This window comes from Macaca fascicularis, chromosome X (genome assembly GCF_037993035.2).
Source record: "Macaca fascicularis isolate 582-1 chromosome X, T2T-MFA8v1.1".
In the NCBI taxonomy this organism is placed as follows: domain Eukaryota; kingdom Metazoa; phylum Chordata; class Mammalia; order Primates; family Cercopithecidae; genus Macaca; species Macaca fascicularis.
Window position 1 is genome coordinate 122019807 of NC_088395.1, and position 15015 is coordinate 122034821.

Here is a 15015-nt window from a genome sequence, read left to right on the forward strand (position 1 = left end):
CCTTAGAGTTGTGAGCCCTTAAAAGGGACAGGAATTGCTCACTCGGGGAGCTCGGCTCTTGAGACTGAAGTCTTGCCGATGCCCCCGGCCGAATAAACCCCTTCCTTCTGTAACTCGGTGTCTGAAGAGTTTTGTCTGCGCTCGTCCTGCTACAATAATATCACTGGTAAACATGGTTCAAAACTTGCCTCATACCCTAACAAAAGTCATAACAAACAAAACTTCACTCTGAAAGAGAAACTAGTTTAAACTCATTAGCCCCGATTGTAATGGGAAATCACATTGTCGTTGATTACCTCCTAAGTAGCCAAGGGGGAATTTATGCTATACTAAACACTCCAGGCTGTATCCATGTACTACAAAACAAATAGACTCATAGTAAGCAAAAAACAAAAATGCAGATTTAAGTCCATGCCTTCTCCATTGATAAGAGTCTCCAGTAATTTAGAGTCACCATTCTTATTCTGGTGCAGAGAGGGAGAAACCCTTACAAATGGAGATTTTTTTATATGCATGTAAATTTCTCCTACAAAAGGGTGACTTCTGTCTTCTAAGGTTTTGGGCTAAAAAAATGTATGTGGGGGGTAACTTCTACTCTTTCTTTCAGAGTTTCTCCTTTGTCTCTTGTTTCTCAAAATAATTATTATGCCCAACAGGCATAATATGGGGTGGCATAATCTGGTAGTCTACACTCATATTTTGGGGAGAGGTGTCATGTCTTGAACTCCATCAGTTTTTTTGTTTTATTTTGGTTTGACTTTTTTTGAGACGCTCTGTTGCCAGGCTGGACTGCAGCGGCCTGATCTCGGCTCACTGCAACCTCCATCTCTCAGGTTCAAGCGATTCTCATGCCTCAGCCTCCACAGTAGCTGGGATTACAGGCGTGTGCTACCACATCCGACTAATTTTTGTATTTTTAGTAGAGACAGGGTTTCACCATGTTAACCAGACTGGTCTCGAACTCCTGACCTCAAGTGATCAACCTGCCTGGGCCTCCCAAAGTACTGGGATTACAGGTGTGAGTCACCGTGCCCGGCCCTATTTTTATTTTTGAGACTGGGTCTCACTCTGTCGCCCAGGCTAGAATACAATAGTGCGATCACAGCTCATTGCAGCCTCAGCCACCCAGGATCAAGTGATCCTTCCATCTCAGCTTCCTGAAAAGCTGGGAGTACCAGTGCACACCACCATGCCTGCGTAATTTTATTTTTATTTTGTAGAGACAGCAGGGGTCTCACTGTGTTGCCCAGGGTGGTCTCAAACTCCTGTACTCAAGCAATCCTCCTGCCTTGGCCCCCCAAAGTGCTAGGACTACAGGCCTGAGCCATCACCCCTAATCCCCAATCAGTTTTAAATTATATTCTGTGACCATTAACAAATCAGAGGATTCAACAATTTACCCTGCAACAAAAGGAGCAGGAGAAACTATCACTACTCCAAATTTAGATTACATTCTCTGCAAACAGTTTCTAAAGCAAAGTCTTGGCTATGGTGAAAATCTTGATATCAAGGATGAAGTTTCTGTAGGCTGACTGCATCTGCCCTTGGCCAAAATGAAAACAGAGCAAGGCATCAGCCTTAGTGTTGCTGTCCCTGCATTTACACCTGGGCCATGTTGATCTGCTGTTGAACATGAGAAATCTCACAAAACAGCAACATCAGACAAGGCCACTCTGTGACAATGATCAATCAAGGCAAAAACAAGACCAAACTGTTATGTTTTAACAAAAACCAAACTAAACATGAACATTGTCTCAGCTACAGAAATGACCAATATTCCCCTAGACTGGCTAATATGAGTGACTACTGCTTTTTTTTTTTTTTTTTCCAGAGACAATCTGACTCTGCTACCCAAGCCGGAGTACAATGGCATGATAATAGCTCACTGCAGTCTCAATTCTCAGTTTCCCAGGCTCGAACAATCCTTCTGCCTCAGCCTCTGGAGTAGCTGGGACTAAAGGTGTGCACCAGCACACCTGACTATTTTGTTTTTATTTTTATTTATTTTTTTGAGATGGAGTCTTGCTCTGTTGCCCAGACTGGAGTGCAGTGGTGCGATCTCAGCTCACTGCAACCTCCGCTTCCCAGGTTCAAGCGAGTCTCCCGCCTCAGCCTCCCGAGTAGCTGGGATTACAGGTGTATGCCACCACGCCCAGCTAATTTTTGTATTTTTAATAGAGATGGGGTTTCACCATGTTGGCCAGGCTGGTGTCGAACTTCTGACCTCAGGTGATCCGCCTGCCTTGGCCTCCCAAAGTGTTGGGATTACAGGCGTGAGCCACCATGCCCAGCTTTATTTTTAGTTTTTGTAGAGACAGGATCTTGCTATGTTGCTCAGGCTGGTCTCGAACTCCTGGCCTCAAAAAATCCTCCAGCCTTGGCCTCCCAAAGCCTGGGATTACAGGACTGAGCCACCATGCCCAGCTGTTTTTGTTTTTTTAACCAAATTACAGCGTTAGCCTCACTCTGTATTCTTGCTTCATCCTAGATAAACTTATTAGGATTCCCAATAATAGAATTACCCTCACTCCCTCATAGCATCCAATTCAGAGCATAGCACTAATTCCTTATATCCTCTCTAAAACCACCTAATACAAACTCAAATCCTAAAATAAATCCTTCTTACATCCTTTTCTGAAGATGCTCCATGGTTCCTTCAGTGAACAACAAATCCCGCTTGTTTCGCTGCAGGAATGTTCCTGGTATTCTTTGACTCTGGAAACAACTGACTTCATCTCCAGATTGTTCGCGTGGAGAGCAATGAGAAAATACACTGGAATTTCACCCCAACTTACATGCCCAGAAGTAGTCTCCTCCTCTCTATTTTGTCTCTTCTGACTTTGTCTTCTCAAAAGAGGAAAAGAACTTTGCAGTATACCCACTTCACTACTGGAAGGAGTTCAAAGTGCTTAGCATGAAATTAATTATTGTAAAGGTTTAACTGTGAGTAATTGCCCTAAATGAAGTTTGGATTACTTCTTCTGTTTGAAATGACCTGTGTTCAGGAAGCTTGCTGAGGATTCCTAGAGACTTCCTTTGAAAAACGTTTTCCTGTAAAAGTGGAGTCTCTGTATTTGCCCTGTATTTCCATAAAAAGTCTCAGATTTCTTTCCTGATTAGAGTGGTTTTCCTTAGAAGAAAGAAGGTAAAATAAGGACAGACATCACTATGGAAACAAATCATAATTGTATTTGCTAACATCATTATCAAAATAAGGATAAATTTGAAAAGATTCATACATGAAGAGGACCTTTCACCAAACTTGATAAATTCCTTTTGCTTTGGCTGGCTGGTGTTACTACTCGGGGGTTTGCTGAGTTAGCTTCATGTTATACTCATGGTGAAGAGGTCCTGCCATCTAGTGGCCAAATTGCATAGTGCTACTAGCTTATTTAAAATTGAACCCAGTGTTCAAGGAGCCCAGCAGGTACAGCGCACTCTTTGGGCTTCCATGAAATACGAACAAAGTCTCAGCTATTTCCAGATGCAAGGAATGCTTTAAACTTTTGGGAAGCAGTCTGTCTTTTGTGGGAAAACAAAGTCTTCATTTGGGAAGGACTGATTTGACCTTGAAGCTGAGGTCCCTTTGACCCTATCTATATATGTTTGTGAGTCTCTGTTCTGAAACCAGGAGGGGATATATTTAGGCAGCGGGATTCTGGGAGCACAACAGATGAGAATGTGGATTTTAGGAACAGTCCTTGCCAGCCTGGGTTTCCAATACACCCTGCAAAGGTGCAACTGAATTTGAAGCGGTTAGGGTTTGTGTTCCAGAGGGCCAGAGATAATTGTGGAATTCCAGGGGATGCAGGACCCAGAGAGGTGAGCTTGATGACTAAGCTTAGGGCTAGGAAGATCAAAATGTGTCAGCAGACCAGGAGCTGGGGCCATGAGGGAAACTAATCCTCAGGGCCCTGAACAGGAGCTAAATTGGAGAGAACAGGAGCAAATTATAAACCAGGTCAGGATGGTCCTGGCCTCTAGCTGAGAAAAGAATTGGAGTATACTGAGCTTGCCTTTATTGACCTTGAAACTGGACAGGTGGCCGGGCCTGGTGGCTTACACCTGTAATCCTAGCACTTTGGGAGGCTGAGGTGGTTGGATCACTTGAGGTCAGGAGTTCGAGACCAGCCTGGCCAACATGGTGAAACCCTCTCTCTACTAAAAATACAAAAATTAGCCAGGCGTGGTGGTGGCACCTGTAATCCCAGCTACTCAGGAGGCTGAGGCATGAGAATTGCTTGAACCTGGGAGGCAGAGGTTGCAGTGAGCCAAGATCACGCCACTGCACTCCAGACTGGGCGACAGAGCAAAACTCCATCTCTAATTTTTTGTATTTTTAGTAGAGATGGGGGTTTCACACAGTCAACCAGGCTGGTCTCGAACTCCTGACCTCAGGTGATTCACCTGCCTCCCAAAGTGCTGGGATTATAGGCGTGAGTTACCGTGACCGGCCAAATTTTTTTTTTTTTTTTTTTTTTTTGCGACAGAGTCTCGCTGTGTCACCCAGGCTGAGTGCAGTGGCCTGATCTTGGCTCACTGCAACCTCCACCTCTTGGATTCAAATGACTTTCCTGCCTCAGCCTCCCTAGTAGCTGAGATTACAGGCATGCACCAGCACGCCCAGCTAAGTTTTGTATTTTCAGTACAGATGGGTTTTTGCCATGTTGCCCAGGCTGGACTCAAACTCCTGGCCTTTAGTGATCCACCCGCCTTGGCCTCCCAAAGTGCTGGGATTACAGGTGTGAGCCACTGCACCTGGCCCATGTTGAAATTTAATTGCCATTGTGATGGTATTAATAGGTGAGACCTGCTGGGCATGGTGTCTCACGCCTGTAATCCCAGCACTTTGGGAGGCCAAGGCAGGTGGATCATTTGAGGTCAGGAGTTCAAGACCACCCTGGCCAACATGGTGAAACCCTGTCTCTACTAAAAATACAAAAATTAGCCAGGTGTAGTGGTGTACGCCTGTAATCCCAGCTACTTGGGAGGCTGAGGCAGGAGAATCGCTTGAGCCCGGGAGGCAGAGGTTTCAGTGAGCCAAAATCGCGCCACTGCACTCCAACCTGGGTGACAGAGCGAGACACCATCTAAAAAAAAAAAAAAAAAAAAAGAGGTGAGACCTTTAAGAGGTGATGAGGCTCTGCTTTCAAGAATGGATGCTGTGCTAAACCCCTACAAACCTCAGTGGGGAAGCCACCAGGTTCAAGAGGCCAAAGAACCCAGAGCCAGCAAGTGAGACCTGGGATTTTATTAGGGGCTTACATAAAGGGAAGAGAGTCCAATGGCAGTGAGCTGGACAGGATAATTACAACTGCTTGCAAAGACCATGCAGTTTGTAAACCAAAAGTATCTGAGACAGGTCTCAATCAACTCAGAAGTTTATTTTGCCAAGGTTAAGGACAACGTCCTGGGAGAAAGAACATGGAATCACAGAAACAGTCTGTGGTCTGTGCCTTTCTACAAAGAGAATTTTAATGGCTTCATTATTTAAAGGGAGAAAAGCAGGCCTGGCATGGTGGTCAGACCTGTAATCCCAGCACTTTGGGAGGCTGAGGCAGGTGGATCATTTGAGGTCAGGAGTTCAAGACCAGCCTGGCCAACACGGTGAAACCCCATCTCTACTAAAAATACAAAACTTAGCCGGGCGTGGTGGAACACACCTGTAGTCCCAGCTACTCAGGAGGCTAAGGCAGGATAATTGCTTTAACCCGGGACTGCACTCCAGCCTGGGTGACAGAGCGAGACTTTATCTTAAAAACAGGCGGGAGAGACAGGTGGGGGAAGCAGGATGGAGGGGAAAAGGGGACGGTATAGTCACATTAGTGAATCCACATGTTGCAAGAGAAAAGGAGCTGGTAAGGGAATAGTCAATCACGTATTCATCTCAGAGTCAGTAAATCGGCACTTTACATAAGAAAAGGTGAACACTGATTAGCTACCTGTGGAGACATTTAACCTTTTATCTTTAGCTATCTGCTTAGAACCCAGGAGGCGAAGCTTGCAGTGAGCACCACTGCACCCTAGCCTGGGCGACAGAGCGAGACTCCGTCTCAAAAACAAACAAACAAACAAAAAAACACAGCTGCTTGCAGCACTCAGATTTCAGCTTAATTTTTTCCTTTTAGCAGAGTGAATTGGGGTTGCATATTTTTCTCTTTGTTTCAGAAGTTTCTATGGCATTTTCACTTAACACTCTCCCTCTTAACATCCTCCACCTGGTAGCCTTCATCTAGCCCAAAACTCAGGGCCTCAAACCCCTATATGGCTCGTGTTCCATGGGACAGGATGGCGGCTCAGATGTTCCTCATAGACAAGGAACGAATCTCCGGGTTGGTCACACCTGTTTTAGCAGGAGCACATGGAGTACGACAACACCCTCAGGTGAAATTTAAAAATTCATTTATATAACATGGAGCGAGCAAAGGATTTGCAGCATGAGAGCCTTGCTTGTGTCAAACTATCCTGCGCCACCCTGCTTGTTCCCCTTGGCAAAGCCATGTGGCCTCTATGGACTTTTGTTTCCTGGTACAAGTAGTTACTGAATCTGCCCACCCAGGAAATAGGACCAAAAAAAGGTGATGACTTGGTTCTTTACGTGGGGAAATGGCCATTCCTCCCTAAAGTGAAGGAGAAAAAACAAGGAGGAATCCAGACAGAGGTAGTTAAAATTCATAGCCCAGGTCTTTGTCATATGATCATGTTGTGCCGAGCCCCTGTACACTCCAATGGGAATGAATATCAGGTTCAAGAGGCTGAAGAAGAGACCCAGAGTCAGTGAATGAGACATGGGGTTTTACTGTTGGGGGACGGGGCCCAACGGCAGTGGGCTGGACAAGAGAACCACAACCTCTTGCAAAATAAAGTCACGCAATTTATAGAGGGTTTTTTGTTTGTTTGTTTGTTTGTTTGTGAGACAGTCTCAATCTGTCACCAGGCTGGAGTGCAGTGGCGCCATCTCGGCTCACTGCAACCTCCACCTCCTGGGTTCAAGCAATTCTTCTGCCTCAGCCTCCAGCTGGGACTACAGGCGTGTGCTACCATGCCCAGCTAACTTTTTTTTACTTTTAGTAGAGATGGGGTTTCACCATGTTGGCCAGGATGGTCTCGATCTCTTGACCCCATGATCTGCCCGCCTCGGCCTCCCAAAGTGCTGGGATTACAGGTGTGAGCCACCGCGCCCAGCAGCTCTCACCTGTTAATACCAATATACTAATTATATAATATTTTCACTTCACACCCTCCCCCTAACAACCTCCACCTGGCAGCCTTCATTTAACCCAAAACACAGGACCTTGAACCCCTGTATAGCCCACAATCCATGGGACAGGATGGCTGGGGGTTCACAGGTTCTTCATAAATAAGAAATGAATCTCTGTGTTGGCCACCCCCAGATTTCTTAGCTCAGAACTTCAAACACACATTCAGGATTCAGGTGTGTCTGCCATACAGGATCATTCTCAGGACATGCTTAAGTTATTACTATCAGGTGAATTTACCATACAGCTCCCATTACAAAGTGAGAAAGTTGTGGCAGGGCATTAACCCATCCTGCCAATCCACACCCCACCAATTGAAAGCAGCTGGGAATTGGGAACTATCCTGTGGAGACCTGTGATGCAGGAGGACAGCTGCCTAGCCAGGACAAAGAACTTAAGGGGCCTCATTGTCCTCTTCCTCCTTCCCTGGTAATACCCACCTACCTCTGCCCAAACACCTAGGGCCTCTGTTAGAATAAAGGGCTGTGAGTCGGGGCCTGAGCTTAAGGTTGGAAGTAGCTTTTCAGCAGGTGGTCTTGGGGCACCCGAGCATGGGAGAAAGTCGGCTGTGGGAGAGTGAAATGGAGACAGGACATTCTGAGGAGTTGGGGGTGATCAAAGACCAGCTGTGTGCCCTGAGGTTAATGCAGAGATTTCTTCTAAACATGTTCTTAATAAATACATGAATGATTTTATAAACAGAAAAATTAGTACACAAATACACAGCGATCTTTAAGGGTGGTTACACTGGGCAGTGGATGTGGGCAGGAGTGACTTCAATTTTTCCTTGAAACATTTTTGTATTTGTGAAGACATTTTTCCTGAAAAAATAAAAGGATTACATCTGTCAATAGAAATCAAAAAGGTAGGTCCACAGAAATCTTTTCATTGTTATTGTTTACTAACTAAATGACCAGCAGGTTACCCATGGACCTATAGAGCTCACTAGACTATTGTTTTAAAACTATTTTTATTTGTATCTCTCTCTGTCCTTAGGGAACAAGGTGCTTTGAGGATACACGGCCCCATTTAATGCTCCTCATCTCTCATCACTGGCTATTTTCATTTTCGTCTTTACCCTGTACATGTCTCCTTAGGTGAATATTATTTTGCAAGAGGAGTGTGTTTGTTTCCTCAAAACAAAGAACATACAAATCAGGGCACTAGTCAGGTAGAGGAAACCTGCCAGCTGCTGTCACTCCTTTGGCCCCGACACATTGCTGCCCACCTAGGCAGCATGGGCGCCACCAAGCAGCAGCCCTTAAGGTGCTGGCCCTCTAGCAGTTCCATGACAAAGAGTGAGAGGTGACAGGACGCAGGCAGTGTCTGGTCTTGGGAACATGCCTCTCACCTGGGGAGGGAGCAATTACGGCATATGAATGATACAACAGGCAACGTTATCATTTGAACATGTATTTATTTAAATTCTTTTTTACCTCTCAATAGGGTTGTGAATGAATTTTCTGTTTTGTTGTTAGGTCTCGATTTTTTTTTTCTTCTTTTTTTTTAGAGATAGAGTTTTGCTCTTGTTGCCCAGGCTGGAGTGCAATGGCACGATCTCAGCTCATTGCAACCTCTGCTCCCAGGTTCAAGCAATTGTCCTGCCTCAGCCTCCCGAGTAGCTGGGATTACAGGTATGCACCACCACGCCCGGCTATTTTTTGTATTTTTAGTAGACATGAGGTTTCACCATGTAGGCCAGGCCGGTCTCGAATTCCTGACCTCAGGTGATCCGCCCGCCTCAGCCTCCCAAAGTGCTGGGATTACAGGCGTGAGCCACTGTGCCCAGCCTGTTGTTAGTCTCAATCATCCTTTGTGCACTTGCCAGCAGTTAGGTCACTTAAAGAGACAAATAGGTTCTCCCTGGGCAAGTGGCAAAGGATGAGAAGCTTCTTCTCTAGCTTTCTGAAGCCCATGCCTCCTCCCTGCCTCTTCAGGCAACAGAGATAGCCCATCAGGGACACGACACATACAATAGATTGTCATCCCAAAACCCTACTACAAATACTTTTGGGCTTACTCCTAGCCTGGAGGCCAGGAGAAAGAGAAGAGGGAGCATGAGAGGTGGTGGCAGCCCAGAATAATGGGACACTATCAACAAACCTCCTAGTCCTGTGGCAGAATGGGCAAACCATGAAGAGTAGGGGTTACTATAGCCTTCCAGTGTCCTTTTCTTTTTTTTTCCTTTTTTTTTTTTTTTTTTTTTTTTTTTTTTTTTGAGACGGAGTCTCGCTCTGTCGCCCAGGCTGGAGTGCAGTGGCCGGATCTCAGCTCACTGCAAGCTCCGCTTCCCGGGTTTATGCCATTCTCCTGTCTCAGCCTCCCGAGTAGCTGGGACTACAGGCACCCACCACCTTGCCTGGCTAGTTTTTTGTATTTTTTAGTGGAGACGGGGTTTCACCATGTTAGCCCATGTTAGGATGGTCTCGATCTCCTGACTTCGTGATCCGCCCGTCTCGGCCTCCCAAAGTGCTGGGATTACAGGCTTGAGCCACCGCGCCCGGCTTCCAGTGTCCTTTTCTAAGAATAGAACAGGATGTCATTTTGTGAAAAGTGGCTCTCTGTCCCTAGTCAAGAATAGTGGCACAGGGGATTTTCCAGGGGGAAGATTGGCTGTGATTTCTAAGAGTTCTGCTGTTTGGCCTGAAGGGACTAACTTTATTTGTTTATTTATTTATTTAGAGACAGGGTCTCCCTCTGTCATCCAGGCTGGAGTGCAGTGGCATGATCATGGCTCACAGCCTACTGCTCAAGCCATCTTCCTGCTTTAGTCCCCAAAGTGCTAGGGTTACAGGCATGAGCCGCCACAACTAACCTTATTTAGAATAGAGAATGGTGAAATCCGTGACCAGTGGAGGCCTTGGAGAATACTTAGAGAAAGCCAAGGAAAGAGATAGCCAAAAAGAGGCCTCTGGATCACAGTCCAGAGGTTTGGGGAACTCTTTGTGCAATAGGGATGGCTGTAGCCAATCAAGAGTGAACCTTAGCTGGGAGCAGTGGCTCACGCCTGTAATCCCAGCACTTTGGGAGGCTGAGGCAGGCGGATCATGAGGTCAGGAGTTAGAGACCAGCCTGGCCAACATGATGAAACCCTGTCTCTACTAAAAATACAAAAATTAGCTGGGCATGGTGGCACGTGCCTGTAATCCCAGCTACTTAGGAGGCTGAGGCAGGAGAACTGCTTGAACTGGGACCCGGAAGGCAGAGGTTGCGGTGAGCCGAGATCACGTCACTGCACTCCAGCCTGGGCAACAGGAGTGAAACTGTCTCAAGAAAAAAAAAAAAAAAGTGAACCTTAGAGCAAGACATAGGCGAGACATAAATGCATTTTCCAAGCCACACACAGACTCATCAACACAGAACAGAAGCTTCATTGGCATGAGGGGTTTAAACACAAAACTCTGACCAAACACTGAACAATAAGCTGCTCTGACTAGGGGTGACTCCTACGAAATCAAACGTAAAAATATATCACAAAAAAAAATATCACAAATACCAAAAGCACAATCAATAAAAGATAAAATATATATACTGAATAATATCAAAATTTAAAACTCCTATGCTTCAAAGGACACTATCAAGAAAGTGAAAAACAAAATTCACACAATGGGAGGACATTTTTGTAAATCCTGTATCTAATAAGAGACTTGTACCGAGAACATACGATGAACAATTGCAACTCAATAAACAAATAACTAGATTTAAAAATGGGTAAGACCTTTGAATGGACATTCTCCAAAGAAGATATACAAATGGCCAATAAGCACTTGGAAATATACTCACCATTATTAGCCATCAGGGAAATGTAAATCAAAATCAAAAAGAGATACCACTTCAAATCCACTGGGATGATTATAATTAAAATCAGGCTGGGAGCACTGGCTCACGCCTGTAATCCTAGCATTTTGAGAGGCTGAGGCAGGTGGATCACTTGAGTTCAGGAGTTCAAGGCCAGCCTGGCCAACATGGTGAAACCCCGTCTCGACTAAAAATACAAAAATTAGCCTGGCGTGGTGGTGGGCACCTGTAGTCCCAGCTACTTGGGAGGCTGAGGCAGGATAATCGCTTGAATCCAGGAGGCAGAGGTTGCAGTGAGCCGAGATCACGTCACTGCACTCCAGCCTGAGCGACAAGAGTGAGACTCCATCTCAAAAAAAAAAAAGAAAGAAAGAAAACAAATTTTTGGTGAGCATTAGAGAAATGGGAACTCTCATACACTGCTGGTAAGAACGTGAATTTTTTTTCTCTCTCTCCTCTTCCCCCTTCTCCTGAATGTAAAGTGTTACAACCACCTTGCACATAAATCTGGCAGATCTTGACACAGTTAAACATAAAAATTCCATGACCCACCAATTTCATTCCTAGGTAGGTACCTAAGGAGAAATGAAATCATACGTCCGTACAAAAAAATATACATAATCATAACAGCTTCATAGGTAAGCACTGAGTGCATCCCTAGTGTCTAGCAAAAGGTGAAGGGATAAAGAAATTGTGGTACTTATTGTATTATTCCATCTACAAAAAAATGTCCAAGCCGGGCTTGGTGGCTCATGCCTATAATCTCAGCAGTTTGGGAAACTGAGGCAGGAGGATCACTTGAGCCCAGGTGTTCGAGTCCAGCCTTGGCAACATAGGGAGACTCTGTCTGTACAAAAAATAAAGAAAATTAGCCAGGGCATGCATCTGTATTCTCAGGTACTCGGGAAGTCTAGGTGAGGATCGCTAGAGCCCCAGCGGTGGCGGAGGTTGCAGTGAGCTGAGATGATGTCACTACACTCCAGCCTAGGTGACAGAGTGAGACCCTGTCTGCAAAAAAAAGATCCTGGCTGGGCGTGATGGCTTATGCCTGTAATCCCAGCACTTTGGGAGGCCAAGGTGGGCGGATCACTTTGAGCCCTGGAGTTTGAGACCAGACTGGGCAACATGGTGAAACCTCGTCTCTACTGAAAGTGCAAAAATTAGCCAGACATGGTGGCCAGCTACATGGGAGGCTGAGGCTGGAGAATCCCTTGAACTCAGCAGGCAGAGCTTGCAGTGAGCTGAGATCGTGCAATGGCACTCCAGCTTGGGTGACAGAGCAAGACTCCCTCTCAAAAAAAAAAAAAAAAAAAATCCAGAATAGGCAAATCTGTAGAGACACAAGGAAATTAATGGTTGTCTAGGGCTGTTGAGGGTGGCAGTAGGGGGCAATAGCAAAAGGGTATTATATTGTGAAATATAAATATTTAGTCTTCGCCAGGCATGGTGGCTCATGCCTATAATCCCAGCACTTTGGGAGGCCGAGGTAGGCAGATCATGAAGTCAGGAGATCAAGACCATCCTGGCTAACACAGTGAAACCCCGTCTCTGCTAAAAATATGCAAAATTAGCTGGGCATGGTGGCGAGCACCTGTAGTCCCAGCTACTCAGGAGGCCGAGCCAGGAGAATCACTTGAACCCGGGAGGCAGAGGTTGCAGTGAGCCGAGATCACGCTGCTGCACTCCAGCCTGGGCAACAGAGCAAGACTGCATCTCAAAATAAATAAATAAATAAATAATTTAAAAAAATTAGTCTTCAAGTCCTGGTTTCCTAAAAGGCACCTAAAACTCTTCAAATCTCCAGAGTGATAAGAATGTCTTTTGTATGCTAATGAGATGACTGGTGGCAGCCTGTAGGTAGCTGCAGAATGGGAGCTGGTCACTGGAAAGACCAAGCATGATTAGAGGGTTGGGACTTTCAGCCCCACTTCCCAAACTCCAGGGAGGTAACAGGGGTTAAAGGTTGACTTAATAACCAATGGCTGGTGATTTCGTCAATCATGCCTATGAAATGAAGCTTCTATAAAAGCCTAAAAGGACGAAGTTTGGGAGCATTTCCAGATAGCCTAACACATCTAGGTTCCTGGAGGGTGCCAGGATAAGGCACGGAAGCTCCACACCCCTTTTCACATACCTCACCTGTGCATCTTTTCCATCTGGCTGTTCATCAGTATCCTTTGCAAAATGCTTTCTAATAAATGAGTAAATGTAAGTAAAGTGTTTTCCTGAGTTTTGTGAGCCATTCTATCAGGCCAGTATAACCCTCTTATCAAAACCAGGTAAAATATCACAAATAAGGGAACTACAGGTCTAACATGGTGACTCACACCTGTAATTCCAGCACTTTGGAAGGCTGAGGTGAGCAGATTGCTTGAGCTCAGGAGTTCGAGACCAGCCTGGGCAACATGGTGAAACCCCGTCTCTACTAAAAATACAAAAAAAAAAAAAAAAAAAAAAAAAAAAAAAAAAAAAAGCTGGGCGTTGTGGTGCATGCCTGTAATCCCAGGTACTCGGGGGGGCTGAGACAGGAGAATTGCTTGAACCTGAAAGGCAGAGGTTACAGTGAGCCGAGATCACACCACTGCACTCCAGCTTGGGTGAGAGAGTGAGACTCTATCTTAAAAAACAAACAAAAAAGCCTTTCTTTGTGGAATCACCATGGCGGCTGGGACCCTGTGCACATATCCTGAAAACTGAAGGACCTTCAAGGCCCTCATTGCTGCTCAGTATAGTGGGGCTCAGGTCCGTGTGGTCTCCACACCACACCATTTCCACTTTGGCCAAACCAACCTCACCCCTGAATTTCTCCGCAAATTTCCTGCCGGCAAGATTCCAGCATTTGAGGGTGACGATAAATTCTGTGTGTTTGAGAGCAATACCATTGCCTACTATGTGAGCAATGAGGAGCTGCAGGGAAGTACTCCAGAGGCAGCAGCTCAGGTGGCGCAGTGAGTGAGCTTTGCTGATAGCGATATAGTGTCCCCAACCAGTACCTGGGTGTTCCCCACCTTGAGCATCATGCAGCACAACAAACAGGCCACTGAGAATGCAAAGGAGGAAGTGAGGCGAATTCTGGGGCTGTTGGATGCTCACTTGAAGACAAGGACTTTTCTGGAGGACATTGTCTGACATCACAGTTGTCTGCACCCTGTTGTGGCTCTATAAGCAGATCCTAGAACCTTCTTTCTGCCAGGCCTTTCCCAATACCAACCGCTGTTCCTCACCTGCATTAACCAGCCTCAGTTCTGCACTGTCTTGGGGAAAGCGAAACTATGTGAGAAGATGGCCCAGTTTGATGCTAAGAAGTTTGTAGAGAGCCAGCCTAAAAAGGACACACCACGGAAAGAGAAGGGGTCACAGGAAGAGAAGCAGAAGCTCCAGGCTGAGCGGGAGGAGAAAAAGGTGGCTGCCCCTACTCCTGAGGAGGAGATGGATGAATGTGAGCAGGCGCTGGCCGCTGAGTCCAAGGCCAAGGACCTCTTTGCTCACCTGCCCAAGAGTACCTTGGTGTTGGATGAATTGAAGCTCAAGTTCTCCAACGAGGATACATTCTCTGTGGCACTGTCATATTTCTGGGAGCACTTTGATAAGGACGGCTGGTCCCTGTGGTACTCAGAGTATCACTTCCCTGAAGAACTCACTCAGACCTTCATGAGCTGCAATCTCATCACTGGAATGTTCCAGTGACTGGACAAGCTGAGTAAGAATACCATTGCCAGTGTCATCCTCTTTGGAACCAACAATAAGCAGCTCCATTTCTGGAATCTGGGTCTTCCGAGGCCAGGAGCTTGCCTTTCCACTGAGTCCAGATTGGCAGGTGGACTACGAGTCATACACATGGCAGAAACTGGATCCTGGCAGCGAGGAGACCCAGATACTGGTTTGAGAGTACTTTTCCTGGGAGACAGCCTTCCAGCATGTGCACAAAGCCTTCAATCAGGGCAAGATCTTCAAATGA

The 15015-nt window shown here is 46.0% G+C and overlaps 1 pseudogene; it reads left to right on the forward strand.

Annotated features, from left to right (window-relative positions):
* Positions 1-13695: 13695 nt before the first annotated feature.
* Positions 13696-15015, forward strand: LOC102127009 (elongation factor 1-gamma-like; annotated as a pseudogene).